Here is a 26,392-nt window from a genome sequence, read left to right on the forward strand (position 1 = left end):
GTTTTGAGTAGCCTAAATCATAGAGACAGAAAGCAGAATGATGGACATCATTCTGGGCAGTGGTAGGAATGGGCAGTTACTGTTTAATGAGTATAGAATTTCATTTTTACTGAAATGAAAAGAATTATGAAAATGGATGCTGGTGACGGCTGGACAACATTAATGTATTTAATATCAATGAACTGTACAGTAAAAATGGCTAAGATGTTATATGTATTGTTTCACTTTTTAAAAAAGGAAAAAGCAACAACAAATAAAAGTTAAAATAACTACAAAAAGTCTAATCAAATGGAAGAAGACAAACTACCATAGGAACAATTATAACATCATAAACGAAGCTGACTCTGTCTACTTAAATGGCTACATGAAGCTTCAGCTGGTATAATTATTATTGGTATGAGCCAACACACATAATCTCTTTCCCAGGCTAAATCTTTGGCAATAACTGGAAGAGGTCCTCACATACAACAGTTAAAAATGTTAGCATCACTAAATAAAAATGTCATACTCCATTTTAACGACTAAGAATCTTTTCCCACTGTGCTGGGATTACAGTGGCCTAGTTTATATGAAATGTAAGCTTAACATTTTAATAAAGTTCAGCGACAATAATAATAAGGGTCCCCTTCTTGTGGTAAATCTCCAGAAAATCAGAGCCTGGGTGAGCACCATTTACCTCCCTCTACTTTCAGCCCTGTCAAGGAACCATCAGGCAGGCTGTCTTTTACACAACCATCTTCTACATTCCTCAGGAAAAACAAAATGGACTTTCAATCCAGGGAATTGCATCCCCAATATTATATCCAACCATAACAGCTACTGGAGTAAAAAAGAAAGGAAGAAAGAGAGGGAGGGAGGGAGTCAAGGAGGAAAGAAATAACCAATTTGTTGTTATGATACATATCACTAATGTAAGCTTTACCTATTTTATTATTTTATGTTACAATTTTTTTAAGAGATAAGGTCTCACTCTGTCACCCAGGATGGAGTACCAGTAGTGTGATTATAGCTCACTTCAGCCTTCAACTCCCAGGCTCAAGCCATCCTCCCACCTTAGGCTCCCAAGAAGCTGGGACTACAAGCAAACACCACCATGCCTGCCTACTTTTTTTTTTTCTCGTTTTTTGTAGAGATGCGGGTCTCACTATGTTGCCCAGGCTGGTCTCAAATCCCTGGCCTCAAGCAATACTCCTGCCTCAGCCTCCCAAAGCAGTGGGGTTACAGGCATGAGCCACCATGCCTGGCCAGATTTACTTTAAATATAATCAACTACATCTTTCTCATTTTAGTTACTATTATGCCATAAGATTTAACAGAAAATAAAAACTAATTGAAGAAGAGTAAACAATAGAAAAATGTCCTTATTCAATCGTTAAGTATAAAAAGTAGCTCATAAAACAGTATGTGAAATATGATATTAATTTTGCTTTTAAAACGTATCTTTGATCACACAGAAGAACAAAAATGAAAGAAAACTATTAAAGTGACTCAGGACAGGGCCGGGCGTGGTGGCTCACGCTTGTAATCCCAGCACTTTGGGAGGCCGAGGCGGGCGGATCACGAGGTCAGGAGATCGAGACCATGGTGAAACCCCATCTCTACTAAAAATACAAAAAATTAGCCGGGCGTGGTGGCAGGCGCCTGTAGTCCCAGATACTCAGAGAGGCTGAGGCAGGAGAATGGCATGAACCCAGGAGGCGGAGCTTGCAGTGAGCCGAGATCGCGCCACTGCACTCCAGCCTGGGCGACAGAGCGAGACTCCGTCTCAAAAAATAAATAAATAAATAAATAAATAAAAATAATAAAGTGACTCAGGACAAATGACCCCATTTCTTCCACAACAAATTACATGAAAAAAAGGAAGAGAAGGGACAATGCTACAGATTAAGAAAGACTTAAAAGAGACACGTGCGATGTGTGAAGGCTGCTTGGATCCTGATTCCCACTAACCAACTGTAAACCGACAATTTTGAAACAAGGGAGAAAACATGGACTAGGGCTTATATGACTAGCTAGTATACATAGTAAGTTTGTTAACGGTGATGACATTGCTGCTATTTTTTTAAGTGCTTCTCTGTTAACAAAAAATGACTGAAGTATTTATAAGTTAAATAGTATAATATCTGAAACTCCAACAAAAAAAAAAAAAACACAAAAGCAGGAGAAAGACAGACAGAATGGCAAAATGTCCCTGTCCATGACTGTGGAAGCTAGATGATGAGTACATGGGGGCTCACTGTACTTTTCTCTCTACTTCTGTGTATGTTTGGAAAATTCCACAGATAATAAGTAAAAGTGATAGCAGGAATAGTTACTTCTAGGTGGTGAAGACTGAGTGATCTGGTGGGAATTAGGTGATTTTTACTTTGATCTGTGTGCCATTAAGAACATCCAAGATTTTACACAACAAAGATGAGTTGCTTTGGTTACCTAAAAAACCAAATGTTACTCCTTTAGTAGACAGATAGATGGGTGGATAGGCAGACAAAGTTAGATGGCCTTTCAATGCCCTGTTCAAATAATGCCACCTTCATGGATTCAATCCTCCCGCTATAAATGCCTCAATGAATTTACCTATATTTCTACTAAAGGCCTTATTATGTTTGGTCATTTATTATGACCATTTTCAATTATGTCTAACTCTCCTCTAGAAAAATAACTTGATTACGAGGGGGCATTTCTTTTTCATATTTCTATCCTGGCTAATACTAAGCAAAATGTTCTCTCTACATAATAGATATAAAATAATTATTTGCTTAATTAACTTTCCCACTAATAAATCCAGGGAAGAAACAATGTCAACAGACGCAGAATATCTTACCTTAAAACTACAAAAGCTTTAAGGTTTTTGTTTTGTTTTGTTTTTTTGAGACAAGGTCTCGCTTTGTCACCCAGGCTGGAGTGCAGTGGTGTGATCATGGCCCATTGCACCCTCAACTTCCCAAGCTCAAGCAATCCTCCCACCTCAGCCTTCCAAGTAGCTGGGACTACAGGTGCATGCCACCATGTCCAGCTAATTTTTTCTTTTTTAAGAGATGGGGTCTCACTATGTTGCCCAGGTTAGTTTTGAACTCTTTGCCTCAAGAAATCCTCCTGAGCCTTCCAAATTACAGGATTACAGGTGTGGGCCATCACCCCTGGCCCAAAAGCTTTTATTTCAGGCCAGAGCAGCCCTGAAAGTCCCTACACAAAGACAGATATTCATCAAATGTTACCTAGTCAATTTCTCAAAACATTTACTTTTCAGTTGACTGGAAAAAAACATTGGTTGGCAGCAGACAAGGGTCAGTTACTGAATTAAGTTATAGACTTAAAAAAAAAAAAACCCTGAAAGAAAACAAAGTCCGTTAGCTCTTCAGCAACCATTCACTATTTAGCCTACTGAACGCTCATCCAGAGTGCCAATCAGACTGTTTTAATTAAGGAAACTATCACAGGCAGAACTCAAGGCTAGTCATGTGCTGAGACAGCAACGGTTCAGGAAACACCCCTGCTCTGAGAGGCTGATATCACGCGGAAGGGCTGCCCACCCATACCACTGTGTTTCCCTTATCATCTACTCACTGAAGACCTTGGCCCATTTTGTGCAGATGTGAGTAGTAATGGCCTTCAAGCCAAGGACATTCAACTCTATATTCTCTTGCTTATTAAAAATCTTTTCCAAAAAGATACAATAAAGCCCTCCCCACAGGAGCACCAAAAGCTCCAGAATGTGGCATGCTGAACTTCCCCACATGTAAGACTTTACTCACCATATGGCCTTAATTTTCCATCACGGTTTTGGGGAAAGGCACTAAATACCAGTGAAGACATTTACAGCTTCCTTGTATATATAAAATATGCTTAGGGACTGACAAACATTAAAATAAAGTCCAGGTTTTAAAATAAAATCCCCATCACTGTTTCCTAAGCCCTTCGAGAAACATTAGCAATTCATGATCAACTGGCAAATGCAAGCTTCTCCTCCAGTTCTGCCCTGTGACCTGCTGTCTCAGAAGTCAGGTCTTCAAAAATGCTCGTGCCACCCAACTTTTTAAGGCAAATAGGGGCAGTAGGGGGTGGGGCTGAGCTCTGCACAATTCCTACCCTGACCTCCAACTACATCCACACAGTTCATTTTCTTTCTTCTTTATTTTCTGATCCCTTCCTTTAGACTTTTGTTCAAATCCACTATTAGCAAATTTTAAATATTTAAAGAAATATTAAAGTCAAGAAAGTGGGCAACATGGTACCATTATAAAATTACAATATACTACTATAGACAATCATACCCATGCAGATCTGGGCCCAAAAAAAAAATCAGGTATTAAGAAATAAGGCACACTCCTCCAAAAACAACTTAATTCAAACACCTCTTATCATTTGTTCCACTAGAATGAGTTTAAAAGAGGTAACTATTTGGCATGGGCAGTTGCTCTTTTATGTTCTGGAGAACATAAAAATAAGAGCTGAGTGAGAATAAGTTGTTCCTACTGAAAAGAAAAAGGGTACAACAGCATTAGTAAATACGAAAGGGTTAAACTACCGTTCTATTGGCTGATAAAAATGTTTTTTAGGTCAAAGGATTTCATATCATTTTCTTCTTTAAGAACAAAGGAATGGGCTTTGGATAATAAAAATGCGTAACAAAATAATTCTGAAGTGACCTCAGGCCATGCCAAACTCAGTTCAAACTAGTCACAGCCAAGATGAAAGGAAGATTCTATAATCATCCCCTAGCTACTATACATTTTTAATATTTTATACTATATTATAGTTAGCATTTAGAAAATAAAACTGCCTAGCACTGTTGACCCTTCAACAATATGGGTTTGAACTGTGCATGTCCACTTGAAAGTGGATTTTTTCAATAACAGTTACACCAAGTGTGCCTGCCTCTCCTGCCTCCCCTTCCTCCTCCTCCACCTCTGTCACTAGAGACAGCAAGACCAATCTCTTCTTTCCCTCCTCATCAGCTTACCCAATGCAAAGACAATGAGGATGAAGACCTTTATGATCCACTTTCATTAATGAATAGCAAATATATTTTCTCTTCTTTAGGATTTTCTTAATAACATTTTATTCTCTCTAACTTACATAATTGTAAGAACACAGTATATAATACATATAACATACAAAATGCATGTTATTCAACTGTTTATGTTATTGGTAAGGCTTCTGGTCAACTGTAGGCTATTAGTAGTTAAGTTCTGGAGGAGTCAAAAGTTACATGCAGGCCAGGCACGGTGGCTCATGCCTTTATTCCAAGCACTTCTGGAGGCCAAGGGAGAAGGATCACTTGAGGTCAGGAGTTCCAGACCAGCCTGGGCAACACAGTGAGACTATGTCTCTATTTAATTTTAAAAACTGTATTTTAAAAATTTGTTTAAAGGAAAAGAAAAAAGTATGCTTATTCAATTCAGTGTTTATATTCTAGAATAATGCTGCTCAAACAATAATTTAAAAAAGAATGATAGATTTAATAAGGTACACATAAAACTACATACATACAAGGTTGTGTGTGTGCATGCGTGTGTGTGTGTGTGTGTGTGTGTGTAGATTTTTCTTTCTTTTAGAGTACAGAAATTGTTTTAGATATCCCTTAAGTAGAGAAATAGCACTTAGGAAGGAAGTATACACTTAGAAGGCCAAGAGTCATGTCACCAACAGGTTGGGAGAACTGTTGAGTCATGGCCTCCTCCTGTGTTGCCTGAGGAGACCTAAGTAAGAATGGATGTATAACAGAAGAATCTCCCACCTGACCTATTAGAGATACTATACCAGCATTACCAGATATCACTGCTATTAAAAGAAGATATTTCAGTGCCCAGAGGTTCAAGTTATCAAATGAAGCAACCCAATTCAAAAAACAAGGTGTATTAAAACCCACAAAAAACACAAAACCATTTTTAAGAAATCCTAAGAAGTAACTGAAACCCAAAATGCTCTGTCTTGAGTCATGAGATCCATCAGTTTTTGATATTGTCTGGATTTGCATCTAGAGCTACATTGTAAAATCTTTTTAGGCACGTGTTAGATTTCTGAGAAAACTTCGTTTAAATGTAAACTTCATACCACACTGTCAGTTTTTGTGTTAATAAATCTATAGATTTATTATATTTTTTTAAAAAAGAACAAAATACAAGGTGTAGCTATACAACACAGAAGCTAAACAAGTGCCTGGCCTCACGGTAGTATATAGAACTTAAATATAGCCTGCTCAAAACTGTCATATTCAAGTTTATCAACCAAGAGTTATTATTAAAATACCATTAATACATCCAGCCATGGTGGCTCACACCTGTAATCTCAGCACTTTGGGAAGCCGAGGCAGGCTGATCACCTGAGGTCAGGAGTTCAAGACCAGCCTGGCCAACATGGTGAAACCTCATCTCTACTAAAAATACAAAAATTAGCTGGGTGTGGTGGCACATGCCTGTAATCCCAGCTACTTGGGAGGCTGAGGCGGGAGAATCGCTTGAACCTGGGAGGTGGAGGTTGCAGTGAGCCGAGATCACGCCATTGCACTCCAGTCTAGGAGACAGAGTGAGATCCCATCTCAAAAAAAAAAAACCCATTAAGACAACTGCACTGAAGGTGCACATTTCAATAACATATAGCTATTCTGGAGGGGGAAAAAAAAGTATATCTAGAAAAACAGCTTCCAAGATTGAGGTAAAAATCACAGGGCACTCAATAATATGTACTGATTTTTCTTCCCTCTCGAAGTACCAGAGCAGAGCTGCATTCACAGAGCATTCCTGCAGGCTGCTTGCTTCACCATTAAGCAAGTCTTGACAGTTCCAAAGATGTTATGTTTTCAAAGACAGTTTTTCAGTTGTGTTGCTATTAAAAGACTGGATTTTTCAAATGGCTAAAAATTACAGATATCTAAAAATCTTAGATTCCACCTCTATTAAAGAAGAATGATGCTGGGAATGGTCAAATAAATGTAACCCACAAAAGTGCCCTAATGTACTTTAAAACCATTTTCAGAGATAATGATTCCCAAATTTCCCTTACTGAAATTCAAGGAAGGTCACAAATAGCAAGCCACTTTAAAAGCAGTGCTCCAATTACCCACCCCCTAAGCTCTGCACAAAGGTTTATGGAGGGGAGATGCTCAGATAACTTGACCATCCGTTATAGGATGCAGTCACTCCAGAAGAGCTGACTCCTTAGGAAATTTTCTTCTGACAAAGCAACAAATAAGAAAAACTCTAAGGTCTTTGTTTCAGCATCTGGCTGCGGTCAAGGTTAAGTATAATGAAACCTACACAACACCAGAATGTAACATATGACAGTATTTTTGACCTGTACAAAATGCGTCTCCCTTAATCTGCATTCAGCTGTTGTTTTTCTCAATAAGAGAATATCCTTTTGTAATTGTTTAAAATGTTTAAGAGATGAGTAAGCCAGTACAGTCACTCTAAGAGCAATAGTAACACATATACCAGTATACATCAAAGGGTAGATCATCTGATCATTTCTCAATTATTCAGGAAAAGCTTGGCACCCCAAACTATACACCGATGCATTAGAGTTAACAAGATTCTTAGAACATGGGTTGCAGTATAAGTCCTCACCAAATTTCAAGAAATATAGAGAAGATTTTTAATGCATTCACTATGGAGGGAAAACATAAATATGTAACAGAAAACCTTCTTAAGTAGCCAGAAAATTATCCAAACTATTACATCTGCAAAGATGACAACACTGAATTCAGAAATCAATGACTAAAACTGCACAAGCATTTCCCATATTTTCCTTTTCCACTTCAAAAAGGGAAAAGCCAGTAGGCAGAAAATATCGGACATTTGATAAATCAAAATTCTGCTATAAATAGCAGGGTTTTGTGTTTTTGTTTTTTTCCCTGAGATGGAGTCTCACCCTGTCCCCCAGGCTGCAGTGCAATGGCATAATCTCGGCTCACTACAACCTCCACCTCCTGGGTTCTAGCGATTCTCCTGCTTCAGCCTCCCAAGTAGCTGGGATTACAGGTGTGTGCCACCACACCCAGCTAATTTTTGGATTTTTAGTAGAGACAGGGTTTCACCATGTTGGTCAGACTGTTCTCGAACTCCTGACCTCAGGTGATCCACCCACCTCAGCCTCCCAAAGTGCTGGGATTACAGGCGTGAGCCACTGCACCTGGCCAAATAGCAGGTCTTCTAAGAATGACTGTGTGACATTCCCTCCCCGCAATGTGACTTTGGAACTAATCCATCAACTCACCTTATTCCATTTCAAAGTTAGTAGTATATCTTGCTTTTGAGTGCAACTTCAGGTAATCTCTCAAAACCTAGATTAAAATAATAATGAACTTTATTAGTAGTTATTTCCAAATTTTGAAAAACACACAACTATAACTCATAGTAAGTAAAAGGGGAAAAAAATCACCACTACTAATCAAATCACAATTGTGAAATGTTATACTTTGTCTCTAAAACCTTCTTTAATTGGTAATCTCTTTATGTGCAGGTCAATACACATTTATTGGGCTTTTTTTTTTTTTTTTTTAGACAGTGTTTTGCTCTTGTTGCCCAGGCTGGAGTACAGTGGCAAGATCTCAGCTCACTGAAATCTCCGCCTCCTGGGTTCAAGCAATTCTCCTGCCTCAGCCTCCTGAGTAGCTGGGATTACAGGTGTGCACCACCACACTGGCTAATTTTTGTATTTTTAGTAGAGACAGGGTTTCACCATGTTGGCCAAGCTAATCTTGAACTCCTCACCTCAGGTGATCCACCCGCCTCAGCCTCCCAAAATGCTGAGATTACAGGTGTAAGCCACTGCACTATGCCCCGCCTCAACACATATTTAAATTTGAGCCAACCAACAGCCATTCCCACTTAAACAACAAATTCTTGCTTGGCTATTCATTCAGTCTGTCCACAGACTGCTACTCAAAGATCTCACCCTAGAAGCCGTATGTATAAAAGAAAAAACACCACCACCACCAAAGTGATTTTGATGAGTTGGTCCATCACATGCCTATGGGAATCACTATTCCAAAATACTAGTTCTCTACAGGGAGCAATTTTGTACCCCCAGGGGACATCTTGCAACATCTGGTAACATTTTTGGTCATCACAAGTGGGGGGGCACACTATTGGCATCTAATATACAGAAACCAGGGAAGCTACTGAACATCTTACAATGCACAGGACAGTCCCCTCCAACAAAGAATTATCCTGCCTAAAACGAAAATACTGGTGAGGTTTAGAAACCCTGTTCCGAAGAAACCAAACACTGCATATTTGGAAATTCCACAATTCTCACACTGCTCATTTCAGATCACCTACTAAGCTCCCACCATAGTTGTATTTCCTATGAATGCTAAGCTTATTGGTTAAAAGAATACCCACATACATGCCCAATAGTAATCATCTACAGCACATGTACCAATTTCTAAAATGTATTAAATAAGTCAGACGCGTTCATAAGAGCTTCCAATAAATAAACACTATTCCAAACTATGTAATTGCCAAACTCTGTTAACAGTCACATAAAACGGAAGCTAAGAAGAATAAAAATCATCAGAACTTAGTTTCACTCACAGATATTCCCAATTCCTACTGAAGATAAAAGGGTAAGTTCCTCTTCCCAGCCTATCACCCTGGACATTAGGACTCCCACCTTTTATTCAGCTAAATAAAGCACTTCAAACAAGACTTACCGAGGGCCTATCATACCCTCACACTATGATCTCATGTAATTCGGTAGGACAGAGCTTGGTAAGATCCCGCAACAGGCCTTTCCTACACTATCATAACCAAATCGTACAAATATCAGAAGAAAACTGTGGGTAAAATAAACCTTTAAAGAAGGAATGTCCAATCTTTTGGCTTCCCTGGGCCACAGTGGGAGAAGAATTGTCTTAAGCTACACATAAAATATACTAACGATAGCTGATGAGCTTTAAAAAAAATTGCAATAAAATCTCATAATGTTTTAAGAAAGTTTACAAGTTTGTGTTGGGCTGCATTCAAAGCCATCCTGTGCCACATGTGGCTCATGGGCTGCAGGATGGACAAGCTTGCTGTAAAGGATATTCTGATTGTCAGATATCTAAGATAACAAAACTTGCTGTTTTTACACAACTGGCCTGCAGCTTGCACCCATAGAATAGGTGAAGAAATCTATAACACTCAAAATATATACTTCGTTTTGTTAATCTTTAACTAATGAGCTATAACTAATTATATAAATAAGACATGCCTGGCAGCTGATCTGCGGTAGTAATCCACTTAGGAACATGAATAAACATGCAAATTTTAAACTCAAGCAAAAGGACAGGATTTATGAACACACTTAGATTCCATCAGAATTACTCCATTCCAATAGAACAAGATTTCCATATGTGGGAAATGAGCTTTTTCTAATTAAAGTCTGACTTTGTCTTCTGAATCTTCAGTGTACACAGGAGCTACCCAAATCAGGCTCAACCACAGTAACTCAAAGCAGCAAGCCAGCCAGGGGCTGTCGGTAGTGGGGCAGAGACCAGTACTCATACCCTAAAGCACCAGAAGCACCAGAAGGTTTGGTAGTCCAGGTAGAACCTGTGCCAGAGGCACGACTCCAATCAGGAGCTCCCATTCACTGCAACCTCTGGCCCAGCCAACTCCTTGGGAAGCTTTGCTGAATGCTGTGCTTATCCAAACCTGAAACGGAGTAGTAGAGGCTAACATATGTTCTAGATTCAAGGTGCCTGTGAAATCAGTGTAGAGACTTCCACACCTCCACTCAGAGAGAAGACAACTGGGGAAGGCAGCCCCCGTTACGAGCTAGAAAAATAATGACAGGTTCAAGGACAACTTTTCAATATCCATCAATGGCTAAGAGAACAAAGCAATGCTACAAAGAAAGGAAAACCCAGAAATTACTAGGAAGGTTCAGAAGTTGTAGTGCACGATATGAAATTTAACCTCTACCCCCTTTTTCTAGATTTAAGTTAGTCTTTAAATAAAAACTCATAATAAAGTTTCAAAACATAAACATTTTTTCCCTCTCTTAGCAGTAAAATATATTCAGTTCCAAAAAAGAAAGGTTGCTCAATTTCCTGTCAAAAGCAATCAGGAGAAGGCCACCTACACTGTAACAAGCAGCAAGAAAAAAAACAAAATGCTGAAGAAAAGTCTGATGCGTGGGCGTATACAAAGTGCAATGTAACTACCACCCTGAGTTTTCAAAAGTTCTTTTCCCTGATCATTCTGAGAAATATGAAAATTAGTATAACTGCTAAAAAGAAGTTTGACCTCCAGCCTATTTAAGGAAAACAAGCCCTATGATGAATCTAAGTCGCCTCAAAGAAAGACAGGTATGGAGGGAGGGGCGAAGGAATTCTATGTATTTAACCTATGGTTTTCTGTACCAAAGGAAAAGGGGAGATTCTACCAAAGAGACAATTTGCATGTAATGTTCTCACAGAAAGAACACTATTCCGACAATGAACCTTCTCCCTATAGCTATCCTTACCCCCCACCCTGACTCACACAATTTTGTGGACTAGAACCATCTTCATCCAAGGCTGAGCATTATTAATCTGAAAATATGAAATCGGAAATACTCCAAAATCTGAAACATTTTTAGTGCCAACGTGACTTTCAGTGCTCAAAGGAAATGCTCATTGGAGCACTTCAGATTTCAGGTTTTCCGATTAGGGATACTGAACTGGTAAGTATACTATGAATATTCCAAAATCCAAAAAAAATAAAAAATCCTAAACACTTCTGGTCCCAAGCATTTTGGATAAGGAAAACTCAACCCATATGTTTAACCCTAAACGTTTAGGGGCTAACCATTCACAAATATGTATGTGAGCTGACTAGATTATGAATTAGCTAGAGCATCACATCCACCACTCTACCAAATGCCCCTCACCCTGCTTATACTTTCTGAAAATTTGAAATTCTAAGACAGGCAATCAACAGCCCAGCACTTCGAAAAGTAAACTAAAAGCCTACTGAAATACGCTTAGTACTAAGGTAGACATAGTGTGAAGAAATAAGAAAGAAAGAAATTGCTTTAATGGTTCACCAGCAGATTGAGAAGAAAAGAATAGCACACACAAAGTAAGTTAAAATTAAATACAATATTGTCATTGAATACAATGAGGTGCCATATTTTTGTAAACTACATTTTCCATTCAAAGCCGCAGTTTGGCACAAAGGCAAAACAGATGAAGGAAATAATGAGCCAAGAATGTATTAATGTGATGATTATAAATATTAAAAAACAGCATACCAAAAGACAAATCAAGATGTATAATAACAGGAAGGCCACCATGGTCGGGTAGTTTCAAGACAAGGCAGCCCAAAAAGCAAGCCCCGTAAACCTTATAAATGACTTTGATAAGCTAACAATTCTGTTACTAAGTCAATTATGAAAAGTTTTGTTTTGTTTTACTTTATAACTTCAGACCAACCTACAAAAATGTTGCAAGAACACTACAGATAACTTTTTTTTCCCTGAACTATTTGAGAGTAAGTAACCAATGTGATGGCCTATCACTCCCAGAGTTCAGTGAGTAATTTCTATAAACAAGGGCATTCTCCTACAAAACTACAATAATGATGACCATCAAAAACCAGAAATTAACACGGATGTTACATAGTCATTTACTTTACAGACCAGATTTGACTTTCTCCGATTAGTCCAATCCTTTTACTAAAAGGTCCTTTCTCCAAAAGGACCCAAACCTTTTACTAAAGGTGAAACCTAGTTTTCACCTTTCCCTTCCCTGTAAGAGTAGTAAATCTGGCTCCCATTAACGTCAATGTTTATTTATTGGATTTATCCCTCACACCATATGTCATATAATGCGTTCCCTACCTGTGATCCTGTATCAGAAAGAGCCAGTCTCTCTAACCAAAGGACCCATAAGGGGGTGGCCTGGCAAAACAAAAAGCTTTAAACAAAAACCGCTCTACTCTAGCCACACCACGGAAAAAAAATCTTCAACCCCACACCCACATCCCATCATCAAAGGCCAAGTGGAGAGCCAAGAGTTCTACACTCACCTGGTTCTGATGAGGCACCTTTATAGACTACATGTAAGAAGATACCATTTTTACAGAGCCCAAATGGGCAAAACTAAGAAAATATTACTTACAGATATACTCACTTTAAAAAGCAAGAGAATGTTGAATCTGCAGTTCAGGACAGTGTTATTTCCAGAGGGAAAGAGGAGGAGGGGATCACAGGGGAACACACAGTAGCTTCAAAGTGAAACCTGCAAATGCTAAGCACAAGTTCCTCAACATACAAGATCTGAGCCCCACCAAACCATGAGGAGGTCTTTAGGAGGGTCCCGATTTTACATCAGAGATTTGAGGCCTAAAAAGGTTAAGCCCATTGCCTGTGGTCACACAACTAATAAGCAAATGCTCAGATGCAAGCCCACACCTGTCTGACTCCAGCCTCTTCCTGCTCACTCCCTTCCTCAACACAGAGAACAGACAGGCAGGAGAAATGCAGCTGTGATTCTGAACCAACTGGTGGCTTCTAAGGAAAAGATTCTTACTGTACTTCTAAACCATTTCCCAGAGGGTTTTAGAGTAAGGGCAAGCGCAGTTCCAAAACCAGGGGAGAAAAAACATCTTCCTGAAAGCAAGGAAAGGGGGAAAGGGGTGGAGGCACAAACCTGGGCTCTACTTGGCACTGCAAGAGCAATGTGAACAATCCTCAAGCGGGAGTCCCCATCACATTCCACAGGCTACCAAGTCAGTCCCAATTCAGTTACTAAGTAAAGGCACTGGGAAAATCTTATTACTAGTTGTTTTTGTTCTCTTTTATTCTGAAATTGGGGGACAGGAGAGAGAAGACCAGCAAACCATTCGTAAAATTCTAAACATAGCCTAAATATGGTAAAACTATAAACTGCTTAGCCCACAGCATGAAACATGAAATTAGTGACAAAATTTGAGTCTCTTTGAAGAATTCATATAAAGGAATATGAAGGCAGAACAATGCTTCTCTGTAGCAAAGACCAGACACTTGGGAAGCTTAAATACCACTCTACTATCTGAGGATGTTTTAAAACTGATTTCTAAAATCTAAAAAGATAGAACTACATAAAAAGATAACAGAAGCAAAGAAAAATGTTATCGTCTTCTCAAAACATCAGAAATAACTGCATTCTAACTGCATTTCTGGTAGAGGTACCTCCAGAACCCATCAAAGTCATTAATAACAACTCATACCACCTAGAAAAATCTCATGATCAGCACAGATGATTTTGTGACCTTAATTCATCCTTTCTAAGACTATATTTAAAAGGGAATCAAGTCTTTCCATTGTTGATTTTCCATCATTGGTGGAATATAATGGAATCCAACATAATTTTAAGCCTAGCCTCACGTACAAAAAACAAAACAAAACAAAAAATCCTGCTAAGCTCCATCTCCCCCTGCTGTCAACCTTTTCTTTCTAAAAAGAAAGTCTAGAAACAAGGCCATACACCAAAGAAAATGCTACAGAATAAAAGAAATAAAAGGACACACAAAGTGGCATAAAAATAATTCACCAGCCTGGGCAACATGGTGAAACCTTGTCTCTACAAAAAACATAAATTAGGCAGGTGTGGCGGCACATGCCTGTAGTCCCAGCTACTTGGGAGGCTGAGGTGGGAGGATTATTGGGGCCCAGGTATTCCAGGCTTCAGTCAGCCCTGATCATGCCAGTACACTCCAAACTGGGGAACAAAGTGAGACCCTGGTAGGGGAAGGGAGGGGAAGGGAGGGGAGGGGAGGGGAGGGGAGGCGAGGGAAGGGAAGGGAGAGAAGGAAGGAAGGAAGGAAGGAAGGAAGGAAGGAAGGAAGGAAGGAAGGAAGGAGGGAGGGAGGGAAGGAAGGAAGGGAGGAGAAAGAGAAAGAAAGAGAGAAAGAAGAGAAAGAGAGAAAGAGAAAAAAAGAAAGAGAAAGAAACAGAAAGAAAGAAAGAAAGAGAAAAATTCAAAACTCACAGAAACTTCGTGTTGCAGCCTAAAACTGTCTACAGTATATCAAAGCCAAGGCATGTAAATTCATCCTCTAAATACAATAAGCAGGTGAGAAGCAAAATCAGAAATAAATCTCACTAGATAAAAATGGAAAGCATTTAACAGACAATCGTTCAAGGTGAGGAGTATTTGTTACTAAAAGCTTTTTAGTTACTTTCTTCTACCACCCGAACTTGAGCGATTCTCCTGCCTCAGCCTCCCGAGAAGTTGGGATTACAGGCACGCGCCACCACACCCAGCTAATTTTTTTTATTTTTAGTACAGGCAGGGTTTCTCCATTTTGGCCAGGCTGGTCTTGAACTCCTGACCTCGGGTGATCTGCCCGCCTTGGCCTCCCAAAGTGCTGGGATTACAGGCGTGAGCCACCAAGCCCAGCTACTTTAGTTATTTTCTTTATGAAAAGTGATCAGGTGCTAATGAAATCAGCATCTGGCATTATAAAGATAAGAAGTTATCCCAAAGAATATCTCAATGAAGAATGCTAAATAAATTCATCCCCAGGCATTTGTTTCGTTCATCCTACTGCATTAAGCTTAAGTGGTCCCAACACAACTAACAATTATCCTTGAAAATTAAAGAATAGCCTAGCTTTAAAACAAACTTAAAATCTAGAAAAGAAAAGAAAAAATATATTACTTCAACTTCAAAAAAGGGAAAATCCTGAAACATACTGAAGAATTTCTTTGTAAACTCCTAGATAATGAATTTTGGGTAAAAATCAATATGGCTTATTAAAAAATAAATCCCCCCAAGGTAATCTAATTTACTGTTATTGAGGCAACCCTCTTACCAAGGGACCACAAGAATTGTATTTCTTAACTTAAATAGTGATTTGACAACCCATGAAGACACAAGAAAGGTGTTCTTCCCAGAAAAGCACATCCCAATGGTTCTTTGACCCCAAGTCATAAAAATTCTTATTCTTCCTGTCCCTGAAATTCTAAACATAAAATGTCTACAAAGACAGAGACAAGCAAATGAAATGGCTGAAAAAAGGCCAAAGAAGTGATGACAAGATGCCAGTGGCACCCATATAATCATTATATCCTTGCAATATATACAGCATATTAGAAATTTTTATAGGTTAGATATCTTCATTTTTGAGGCTTCTCCATCTCAGCAGAAGTTCATCTTCCCAGTTGCTCAAGCCAAAAACCTACAATTCATTTACATTCTTCTTTCACACCCCCACATCCATTCTGTTAAGACCTATAAATTTTATCTCCCAAAGACCATCTTAACTCCTTTACTTCTCTCCATCTCCACTGTCTTCACATTGGTTGAAGCCACTATTATCTCTCGACTAGACAGCTACCCCCGATTCCTCGTTATCTTCTTTCTACCCATGATCATTTTCCACAGAGTAGTCAGACTGACTTGTTAAAAGGTTAGTAAACTACATCTTATTATTCCCCTGCTTAAAAGCCTCTAACATCTTCCCATGGCCTCGGATGTCAAGAAATGTGAAGAATGTAAAAATTCTGCCCTACATGTGAGCTAACAAGTTAGCCTGCCACACAGTTATATGGATGCCTGCAGAAGACATGAGACTCCAGGGTCAGAGACAAAGGACGTCATTACAGCAGTAGCAGTGGCCAAAGTATCAGTATTTTTTGGTGCTAGTCCCTTAAGCCTCAATTTCCACCAGGCGACACAAAGAGAACAAGATGACATCGGCACAACAGCAGGTTGTGTCACAGTAGAGTAACTCTGAGCTTAGTGAACAGAAATCTTTTGTAATGGGCAGTCAGCTTGCCTGGCCTTTACCCCAGAAGGGACATTCTCTTTCTCTTCCAAGGCCATTCACTATACAAATCATCCTTGAAAAGATCATCCAGAAGAAAGATAGTCAAGGTAGAAACACAAGAGACAAGTGGAGAACTGTCCCCCAACATTAGAGTAGGAGCCAAGTTTCCTGCTATGGTCTATAAGGACTTACATGATTAGTTCTTTCTCTTCAATTTCATCTGGAACCTCTGTCTCCCCAGCATACTCACTTTAGCTCCACTGGCCATCTTTGATGCCTTCCAATGAGCCAAGTTCTTTCGTGCCTCAGGTCCTCGGCCTGCACTGGTCCTTTTGCCAAAAATGCTCTTTGCCTAGATTAGGTGTCACTTCCTCTGAAGGACCTTTCCTGGTCAATCTATCTACTTAAGCAGCTACCCTCACTTGTTATTACCTTTTTACAACTTTGCTCACTCATTCATTTGTGCAATAAGCATTTACTAAGCACCTACTATGTACCAATCATTGTTACCATAGGCACAATAATTACTTTTGCTACTTGTTTATTTATTTACTGAGTCTTCCTCAAGGTGGAAACCTTGTCTTTTTATTCATCCTTAAATGCCTACAGTTTAAAATTGTGCATTCATTAAAAACTCTGTTGAATAAATGAACAATTATTACAATACCAAGAACCAAAACATTTGCAGATCGGTATGGGAAAGCAGCATGACGCTGCACAAGAAGTATGGAATTGGAGCTAGACGTCCTAAATTCAAACCCCAGAATCATCATTTAATGGTGCCCAAGGAATTCTACTAAGTTCTTTGTAAAATGAAGTCCTTTCCTACCTAACTCACAAAATTATTGTTAGGATCAAATAATAGAATTTAAATGGAAGCCCTTGCAATGCTAAATGTAATTCAAGACCTGTAACAAGTTAATAGTTAATACATGCCTACTGTGAGGCTGGCCCTAGTATGGAAACTTACAATAAAAATTTATAACTTAAGTGAAATCAGAAAATACTTTGTTCTTTAATAAACTTGAAGGGGAAAAATGGTTCTTTCCCCAGAACCCTGGGCTCTGTAGCCCAGGCTGGAGTGCAGTGCAGTGGTACAATCTCTTCTCATCGCAACCTCCACCTCCTGGGTTCAAGCAATTCTCTTACCTCAGCCTCCTGAGTAGCTGGAATTACAGGCGCCTGCCATCAAGTCCAGCTAATTTTTGTATTTTTAGTAGAGACAGGATTTCACCATGTTGGCCAGGTTGGTCTCGAGCTCCTGACCTCAGATGATCCACCCACCTCAGCCTCCCAAAGTGCTGGGATTACAGGTAGGAGCCACCGCGCCTGGCCCAGACATGCTTTTAAAATTTTCAGATAAAAGTTGAGTTGCCTTTACCTCATCTTGATCCTAAAATACTAAAAGAATGCTTTTTGGTTACCAAAGTTATTTTTAAGCAAGCCAATCCAACGCAAATTTAGAAAAAGTTGACTATAGTTACACCCCTGAGTGCCAACCTTCAAAACAGAATTTTTAGCTTTCTGGCAAAAGTCATGAATCTATAAATTTTAAGTATTAATTACTGACTTTAACTGAAACCAAAACAGTCTCTTCACTGTGAGGTGGGTGGGTGGGTGGGTGTGTGTGTGTGTGTGTGTAGTCAAGGGAAAGTAAGCTTCATCCTATAACAGACATAAAAGAGTAGTTTCAGAAGCAAGGCACCAGGTGGCCTACAGGAGGAAATACAGTGATCATACTGAAGTGTGAGCAGAGGACTGGGACTGGCAACTAGACTACAAACCAGACCATCAACTCAGACAAGCTGCACAGCTGGCTTGAATTCACCCATCCACAAGCTCATTTTCTATAACCTCACAATAAAATTACTCAGAATTTAATTTTGAAGGGTACTGCTTCTATGATCTAACACTGAAGTATAAACTGATAAAAAGGACAGCCATTTTAAAAAACTAGAACATGAAAACAGTATGTTTAAGATTTTTTTTTTTTTTTTTTTTCTGAGACAGAGTCTCAGCCTATCACTCAGGCTGCAGTGCAGTGGTGCAATCTCGGCTTACTGCAACCTCTGCTGCCTAGGTTCAAGCAATTCTCCTGCCTCAGCCTCCTGAGTAGCTGGGATTACAGGCGCCTGCCACCATGCCCAGCTAATTTGTTTGTATTTTTAGTAGAGACGGGGTTTCACCATCTTAGCCAGGTTGGTTTTAAACTCCTGACCTCATGATCCACCCGCCTTGGCCTCCCAAAGTGCTGGGATTACAGGCGTGAGCCACCGCGCCCGGCTAAGATTCCTTTTATATAACATTTTTCAAACTCATTATACATATATGTAAATAACTAATAGGTACACTGTGCTAGCAAAAACAAGGAATATGAATTGGTACTTCTAAAACTTAAACTCAAAAAGAAAATATTGAAGCAGAGAAGTACATGAAAAGTCTGTTTGGCACTGCTATGAAAGATACCCAGTTTAAGAAGAATGGAGACAGATGATCTACAATGTACATATGAGTGACATTAACAGGGGCACATATTTCAATATATATAATTATATTCAGAAGCTTTTCATTATTCATGTGAAGGTCTCTCAAAAACATGCCTCTTTACATGTTATTTTAAAGATGGCTACCTATTCCAAATGTGGAGGGAGAGGAGGAGAGCAGCAGTTATAAAACTGTTCACACAGTCCTCAATAACCACAAATACTACTATAATAGTAAAAATAAAATCTAGGACATCTAGAAGCTTCCTCCTTGATACTAATTTAAATAGCAAAATATCTAATTGTCTTCCAATTAAGTAATTTCCCTTATAAATAATAATGATAGTATCTCCAATATGCCAGGCACATATTCTTTACCTCATATACCCAATAAAACAATCCTAGGACATGGGCATTATCTCTGTTTTAGGAAGGAGTATAATAATCAGTGAAGTTTTAAATCTTACCCAAGACCGGGCACAGTGGCTCATGCCTGTAATCTCAGCACTTTGAGAGGCCAAGGCGGGCAGATCACATGAGGACAAGAGTTCAAGACCAGCCTGGCCAATATGGTGAAACTCTGTCTCTACTAAAAATACAAAAATTGGCCAGGTGTGATGGCTCACGCCTGTAATCCCACCTACTCAGGAGGCTGAGGCAAGAGAATCACTTGAACCTGGGAGGCAGGGGTTACAGTGAGCTGAGGTCGCGCCACTGCACTCCAGCCTGGGAGACAGAGAGAAACCTTGTCTCAAAAAAAAAAAAAAAAAAACTTACCCAAGATAAATTAAGAAGTGGTGGCACTGTTATTTAAACTCAAGACAATCCTATTCCAAATCCTTGCCTTTTTTATACAATGCCATTAATATATTGCCTCTCAATAATAAGTTAATTTTCAGTGTGTTCCGAGCACTATATGAATGAATGAGACTCATTATTTCATCTAATTCCTATAATACTATTGCAAGGTAATTATTAGCCATATTTTTTTTTTATTTCAGAAAAGACTTCTAACAGTTAAGTAACTTGGCCAACGTCATACAGCTAACTTAATAACGGGACAAGCAGGGATCCCACCCTAAGTCGCTTGATACAAAGCCTAAGTTTCTACCATTATATTATGCTGCCTCTACCTTATAGTATTTACAATAATTGTAATTTAGGAGTAATTTATAAATTATTAGTTTACTGTTGACGATGCTACATAAAAATGCATGTTGTTAACAACAAACTGTTAAAATGTGTTTTTTATATTTTTTCAGAAAAAAACTGGAACAACACACAAGTAAAAAATCTTTTTTTGTTTGTTTTTTTTTTTTTTTGAGACGGAGTCTCGCTCTGTCACCCAGACTGGAGTGCAGTGGCGCAATCTCGGCTCACTGCAAGCTCCACCTCCCGGGTTCACGCTATTCTCCTGCCTCAGCCTCCCCAGTAGCTGGGACTACGGGTGCCCGCCACCATGCCCGGCTAATTTTTTGTATTTTTAGTAGAGACAGGGTTTCTCCGTGTTAGCCAGGATGGTTTCGATCTCCTGACCTCATGATCCACCCGTCTCAGCCTCCCAAAGTGCTGGGATTACAGGCGTGAGCCACCGCGCCTGGCCAAAAATCTTATATTTATGAGAGATCAGATTACCGGTAAATTTTTTTATTTCTATTTTTCTAGTTTTTCCTTAATTATGATATATAACTTACCAAAAATTAATTTTTTTCTTAGCATTCATTTAACATTTTACATTTTTAGTTATGCCTATCTGCCTTAATTAAACGTAACTTTTGCTAAAAATATTGGGTTAAATGGGAACACTAACTGAGGAAAGCAATATAAAGAAAATGTTTTAGAGCACACACAAAAAAGCTACATTTCAGGACAGGTATATTTCTTTCTGTTTTCTGGAACCTATCAAAACTAAATTCTGATTGTAAAACATGATAAAGTTTAATATAACTGCAGAGTTGAACAAACAGACGAACAACAAAGAAAAATATGTCATACAATTAAATCAGACAGCTTTTAAGTAACACTAAAAAAAAAAAAAAGCAGCCTTTTTATTTTATATTTATCCAAAAAAGAATAAAGAAAGTAAAACAGAGGTATTCAGAATCCCATAACTTGGAGGCAATGTTCAAGGAAAATTACTAAAACCAGCCAAGTCAGTGTAACTTGAGAAGAACACCCTTGGAAACTACAGCACAAAATCTTCTTGGAAAAACATCAGTTTTAGTGACTCTTCGGGCATTTGAGCAGATTAACAGTAATCTGAACAAACTACTTAGTGGCTCTGAAATGTTGCTTAAGCTAAACAACAAATCAGACCATGAATACCCACAAGCAATCAAATTTACTTTTCAAAATACATACTCTTCTCATTTTGCTCAATGACCCCGTATCATGCTCACTAAACCTCTTTGGAAGCACTGCTCCTTCGTTGTGGAGGCTGCTGCAGCAAGCACAACCTGAAAATGGGAGGTGCATAAATTTCATTTCCCTAAAGGAAACCACCACTCTACTACTCACTGCGTAATCTGACAAGAATTTAGCATTTGTCTTAGAAGCCATCAAGTGATATGCACTCCAATAGAAGCACAGGATCAGGAGAGTAGAAAAGGGGAGCTTCAATTTTTTCCAAAATGTTTTAAGACCTGAAGCAAATATGACAAACCATTAAGATCTGATGAAGCTGGAAGGCATTATATTATTCCTTATCCTTTCCAGTTTGTTTGAAATATTTTAAAATTAAAAACAGTAATGTTTAGTATGTATATATTAACATATATTACATATTAACATATATATGTATATATGTATAGATTATACAGGTTAATGCAACACTCATTCATCCTAGTATATCTGAATCAATTAAAACACATACATACAATCTCAACATCCCTCCAGCCTTATCTGTGCCGCTTGACCACCCAAGGCAGCCACTGCTGACATGAATACCAAACATTCCCTAAGATTTGATTTGCTCCTTTGCAAAGCATGAATTCATAAAAAGTGCCATACGATAGGATAAAAAAATAAAAAATGCTTTATGTAATGATGCCAAAATAGTCTTAAGTCCCCTGAGATGATTTATGTGGATGCCTTCAAACCATTTTTAAAATGAAAATAAGTAGGTTTACTTCTTGAAATGGCACAATTCCAGAACAGATAGTCCTAATCCCCCAGAGAAAAGCACAGGTTCTCAAGGCACCTTACAAAGTATGCCACCTACTTTTCACACCAGAAAAGTCACTTTTGGTATTAAGATGACAAGAAGATATATTAATGGCAAGCTCAGATCTTTAAAATGTGAGTTCCTGGGCTGGGTCTGGTAGCTCTGCTGATGCCTGTAATCTCAGCACTTTGGGAGGTGAAGGCAGGCAGGCAGACTGAGCCCAGGAGTTTGAGACCAGCCTGGGCAACATGGTGAAATCCCAACTCTAAAAAAAAATACAAAAAATACACTTTGTGAGGCCGAGGCAGGTGGATCACTTGGGGTCAGGAGTTAGAGATTAGGCTAGCCAACATGGTGAAACCCCGTCTCTACTAAAAATACAAAAATCAGCCAGGTGTCATGGTACACACCTGTAATCCCAGCTACTTGGGAGGCTGAGGCAGGAGAATCACTTGAACCCGGGAGGTGGAGGTTGCAGTGAGTCGAGACTGCGCCACTGCACTCCAGCGTGGGTGACAGAACAAGAATCTCAAAAAAATAAAAATAAATAAGAAGAAGAAGAAGAAGAAAAGATGTGGTGGTTTATACCTGCACCTGTAATCCCAGCACTTTGGGAGCAGAGAAGAGAGGACGGTTTGAGGCCAGGGATTCAAGAACAGCCTAGGCAACATAGCAAGGCCCTATCTCTACAAAATAAAATTCTAAAACCTAGCCAGGTATGGTGGTGTGCACCTGTGGTCCAAGCTACTCAGAAGGCTAAGATGTCAGGATTGCTTAAGCCCAGGGGTTCAGGGTTACAGTGAGCTACGATAGTACCACTGCACTCCAGCCTAGGCAACAGAGCAAGACCCTGTTTCAAAAACAACGACAACAACAAAAGTACGTTCTTAACTCTCTTCTCACTGAAAAAAACCAGAGCCCACATTTGTATGCTGCTTTTGACAACATAGGCAAAAGGCACTACGTGGAAACTGCTCTCATTTATAGGAAACAGATGGGGTGAATAATACAAACATCATCAACTGCCTCCCTCTTCCCTTCACTAGAATTTAAGAAACATTTGGTTAGTGACAAAACAAAAACTTGAAAAGCAGAAGTTCACAGCTGAAACAGGACTTGAATATCCATCAAGGAACATGTTATGAGCATCACAGTGGTCAGTCCTAAATGACATGATTTCAGCTGTATGTTTCCTTATTCTCAAAAGTAAGTGCTAAACTTACTTGCCACTCCTCAATGAAAGTTGAGATCTATCTCCACCCTCACCAGCCAAACAGGTTAGATTTTAATTAAAGTGCAATTATGACTTTATTTAAGAATATGTATTTACTTTAATTCAAACACTTATGAAACATCTATTGGGTATAAGGTTCTGGGCAAAAAGCTGTGGAGCTCCAAAGATCATGATGATCTTGAATTTCCTTTTGAAAAGTTCACAACCTAATTCACAGAGGAGGATATGTAAAAAGCAGCAAGGACACAAAGTGTAAATAGGTACCACTTCAAGGACAGCAAAAGACCACGAAGCTCTACTTTGTCCTTACTATCCATCTGGTATCTGTCACCTAGCTTTGGCCTCACCCTTCAGAAAGCCAGAGAACTCAGGTGCCTACTTCTACATCATTTCTGGCATCCATGAACTTGGGTGCTATCAATCATTATGAGATTACAAAGATGATCATCAAATCTCAGCATCCCAAGAGTGTCAGTCAGTGTGTCACTCAGAGTCATTGCTCATGTGTAAACTATCCACTTTTAGATACAGGGAATACATTAATCTGAATGAAACTTGGAGGACTTGTCATTCTATCAGGTAGTTTAAGTGAGTACGGTATTTATTAATGCAAAAGAAAATGCTACAATTCATTTTCACTCAGACCCAAAGTATCAACATTCACTAGGTGAACTGCTGTTGACAAAAAATATTGCCATGATTGTAGTGAAAACATAATTTTATGCACAAAAATAGTTCAGAACTTTCAAGTAATACCTGGAGGAACATAATAACCTTTGAAAATTAGTCTAAAGAAATGCAATTAAATTTTGGTTATTTATGCTAACATGGTGAAACCCCGTCTCTACAAAAATACAAAAAATTAGCCGGGTGCGGTGGCAGGCGCCTGTAGTCCCAGCCACTCGGGAGGCTGAGGCAGGAAAATGGCGTGAACCCGGGAGCGGAGGTTGCAGTGAGCAGAGACAGCGCCACTGCAGTCCCGCCTGAGCAACAGAGCGAGACTCCGTCGCAAGAAAAAAAAAAAAATTTTTTTTTTGTTATTTAATTCCAGTTAGGCCATCAACCTTTCAAGAAAAAAAAGAAACTCTATGTGGGAATTTGTCACATCTTATAAAGGTCAATTAAAAGTAGAACACAAACTTTGCCACCTAAGATGCTAAAAATGCCTCACTTACATAAGATGTACAAACAAGATGAAATAGTGGCCTTTATGATTAAAAGGCTGCCTGAACAAAAGAAAGTCTGAATACTTGGCAAATAATACCAACAAAGCACTACTCCACTAACAACCAAACTGCGAAGAAAATAGTTCAATTGCTGGAAGCAACTAGAAGGGCAAGGAGAGAGACTGAGGCATTGGCACTGGAAGGCTGGAAGGATTCCACGAAGTTTTTAAATGACCTGCTCAGGAGCTTAACTTAGCCTGCAGAGAGTGAGCAGCTATCAAAAGGTTTATTAGAAATTGTCACAGTCAAAACCATATGTGCCTGTATGTGTGTGCGCGTGCACACACACACACACACACACACACAAACATTATTCCCCACCCACCCCCCAAAAAAATTTCAATAGTATTGTGAAAGACAGCCTGAAAGAGGAAAAATACTGAATAAATACTAGTAATAAGATACTACTATACATATATATATGTATATATATATATATATAAAGAAATACTAGTAATAAGATTGCTGCAATTTTTGAGGTGAGACATGACTGGGATCTGAACTGGGGTAGTGGGAATGAAGAAAGAAATGAATGTAAGAGACTTAAGAGATAAAACTGACAACACACGGAAAACAATTATATGTCGTGATGGAGGAAAAATGGGGCCAAAGTCAACTAAAATCCTTGGCTTGAAGGACTGGAGAAGATGGCTATACTGTTGTTCAAATGTGTCCGGAATTGGTGGGTTCTTGGTCTCACCGACTTCAAGAATGAAGCCACAGACCCTCGCGGTGAGTGTTACAGCTCTTAAGGTTGCGGGTCTGGAGTTTGTTCCTTCTGATGTTCAGATATGTTCGGACTTTCTTCCTTCTGGTGAGTTCGTGGTCTCGCTGGCTCAGGAGTGAAGCTGCAGACCTTCGCGGTGAGTGTTACAGCTCTTAAGGCAGCGCGTCTGGAGTTGTTCCTTCCTCCTGGTGGGTTCGTGGTCTTGCTGGCTTTAGGAGTGAAGCTGCAGACCTTCGCGATGAGTGTTACAGCTCATAAAGGCAGTGTGGACCCAAAAAGTGAGCAGCAGCAGGATTTATTGCAAGAGAAAAAGAACAAAGCTTCCATTGTGTGGAAGGGCACCCGAGCGGGTTGCCACTGCTGGCTCGGGCAGCCTGCTTTTATTCTCTTATGCGGCCCCACCCACATCCTGCTGATTGGTAGAGCCGAGTGGTCTGTTTTGGCAGGGTGCTGATTGGTGCATTTACAATCCCTGAGCTAGACACAAAGGTTCTCCCTGTCCCCACCACATTAGCTAGATACAGAGTGTGGACATGAAGGTTCTCCAAGGCCCCACCAGAGTAGCTAGATACAGAGTGTCGATTGGTGCATTCACAAACCCTGAGCTAGACACAGGATGCTGATTGGTGTGTTTACAAACCTTGAGCTAGATACAGAGTGCCCATTGGTGTATTTACAATCCCTGAGCTAGACATAAAGATTCTCCAAGGCTCCACCAGAGTAGCTAGATACAGAGTGTGGATCGGTGCATTCACAAACCCTGAGCTAGACACAGGGTGCTGACTGGTGTGTTTACAAACCTTGAGCTAGATACAGAGTGCCAATTGCTGTATTT

At 39.4% G+C, this 26,392-nt stretch overlaps 1 protein-coding gene and 1 non-coding gene across 12 annotated transcripts in view; both read right to left on the bottom strand.

Moving 5' to 3' along the window:
• Window positions 1–26,392, bottom strand: part of SIPA1L1 (signal induced proliferation associated 1 like 1) — a 425,147-nt gene that overhangs the window by 325,397 nt on the left and 73,358 nt on the right. For 10 of the 11 annotated variants that reach the window (XM_032180040.2, XM_032180036.2, XM_032180028.2 and 7 more), the window contains one exon: window positions 8,215–8,281. The exons of the other annotated variant lie outside the window; for it this stretch is intronic. The gene's annotated coding sequence lies outside the window, so the exon portion shown is untranslated. The remainder of the gene's footprint in view (window positions 1–8,214; window positions 8,282–26,392) is intronic. 11 annotated transcript variants of the gene reach the window in all.
• On the bottom strand, window positions 24,240–24,310 carry LOC116456459 (small nucleolar RNA SNORD56). The gene has a single exon (XR_004244687.1). It is a non-coding gene; the product is annotated as a small nucleolar RNA SNORD56 (small nucleolar RNA).

Source organism: Hylobates moloch, unplaced genomic scaffold (genome assembly GCF_009828535.3).
Source record: "Hylobates moloch isolate HMO894 unplaced genomic scaffold, HMol_V3 SCAFFOLD_16, whole genome shotgun sequence".
Classification (NCBI taxonomy): domain Eukaryota; kingdom Metazoa; phylum Chordata; class Mammalia; order Primates; family Hylobatidae; genus Hylobates; species Hylobates moloch.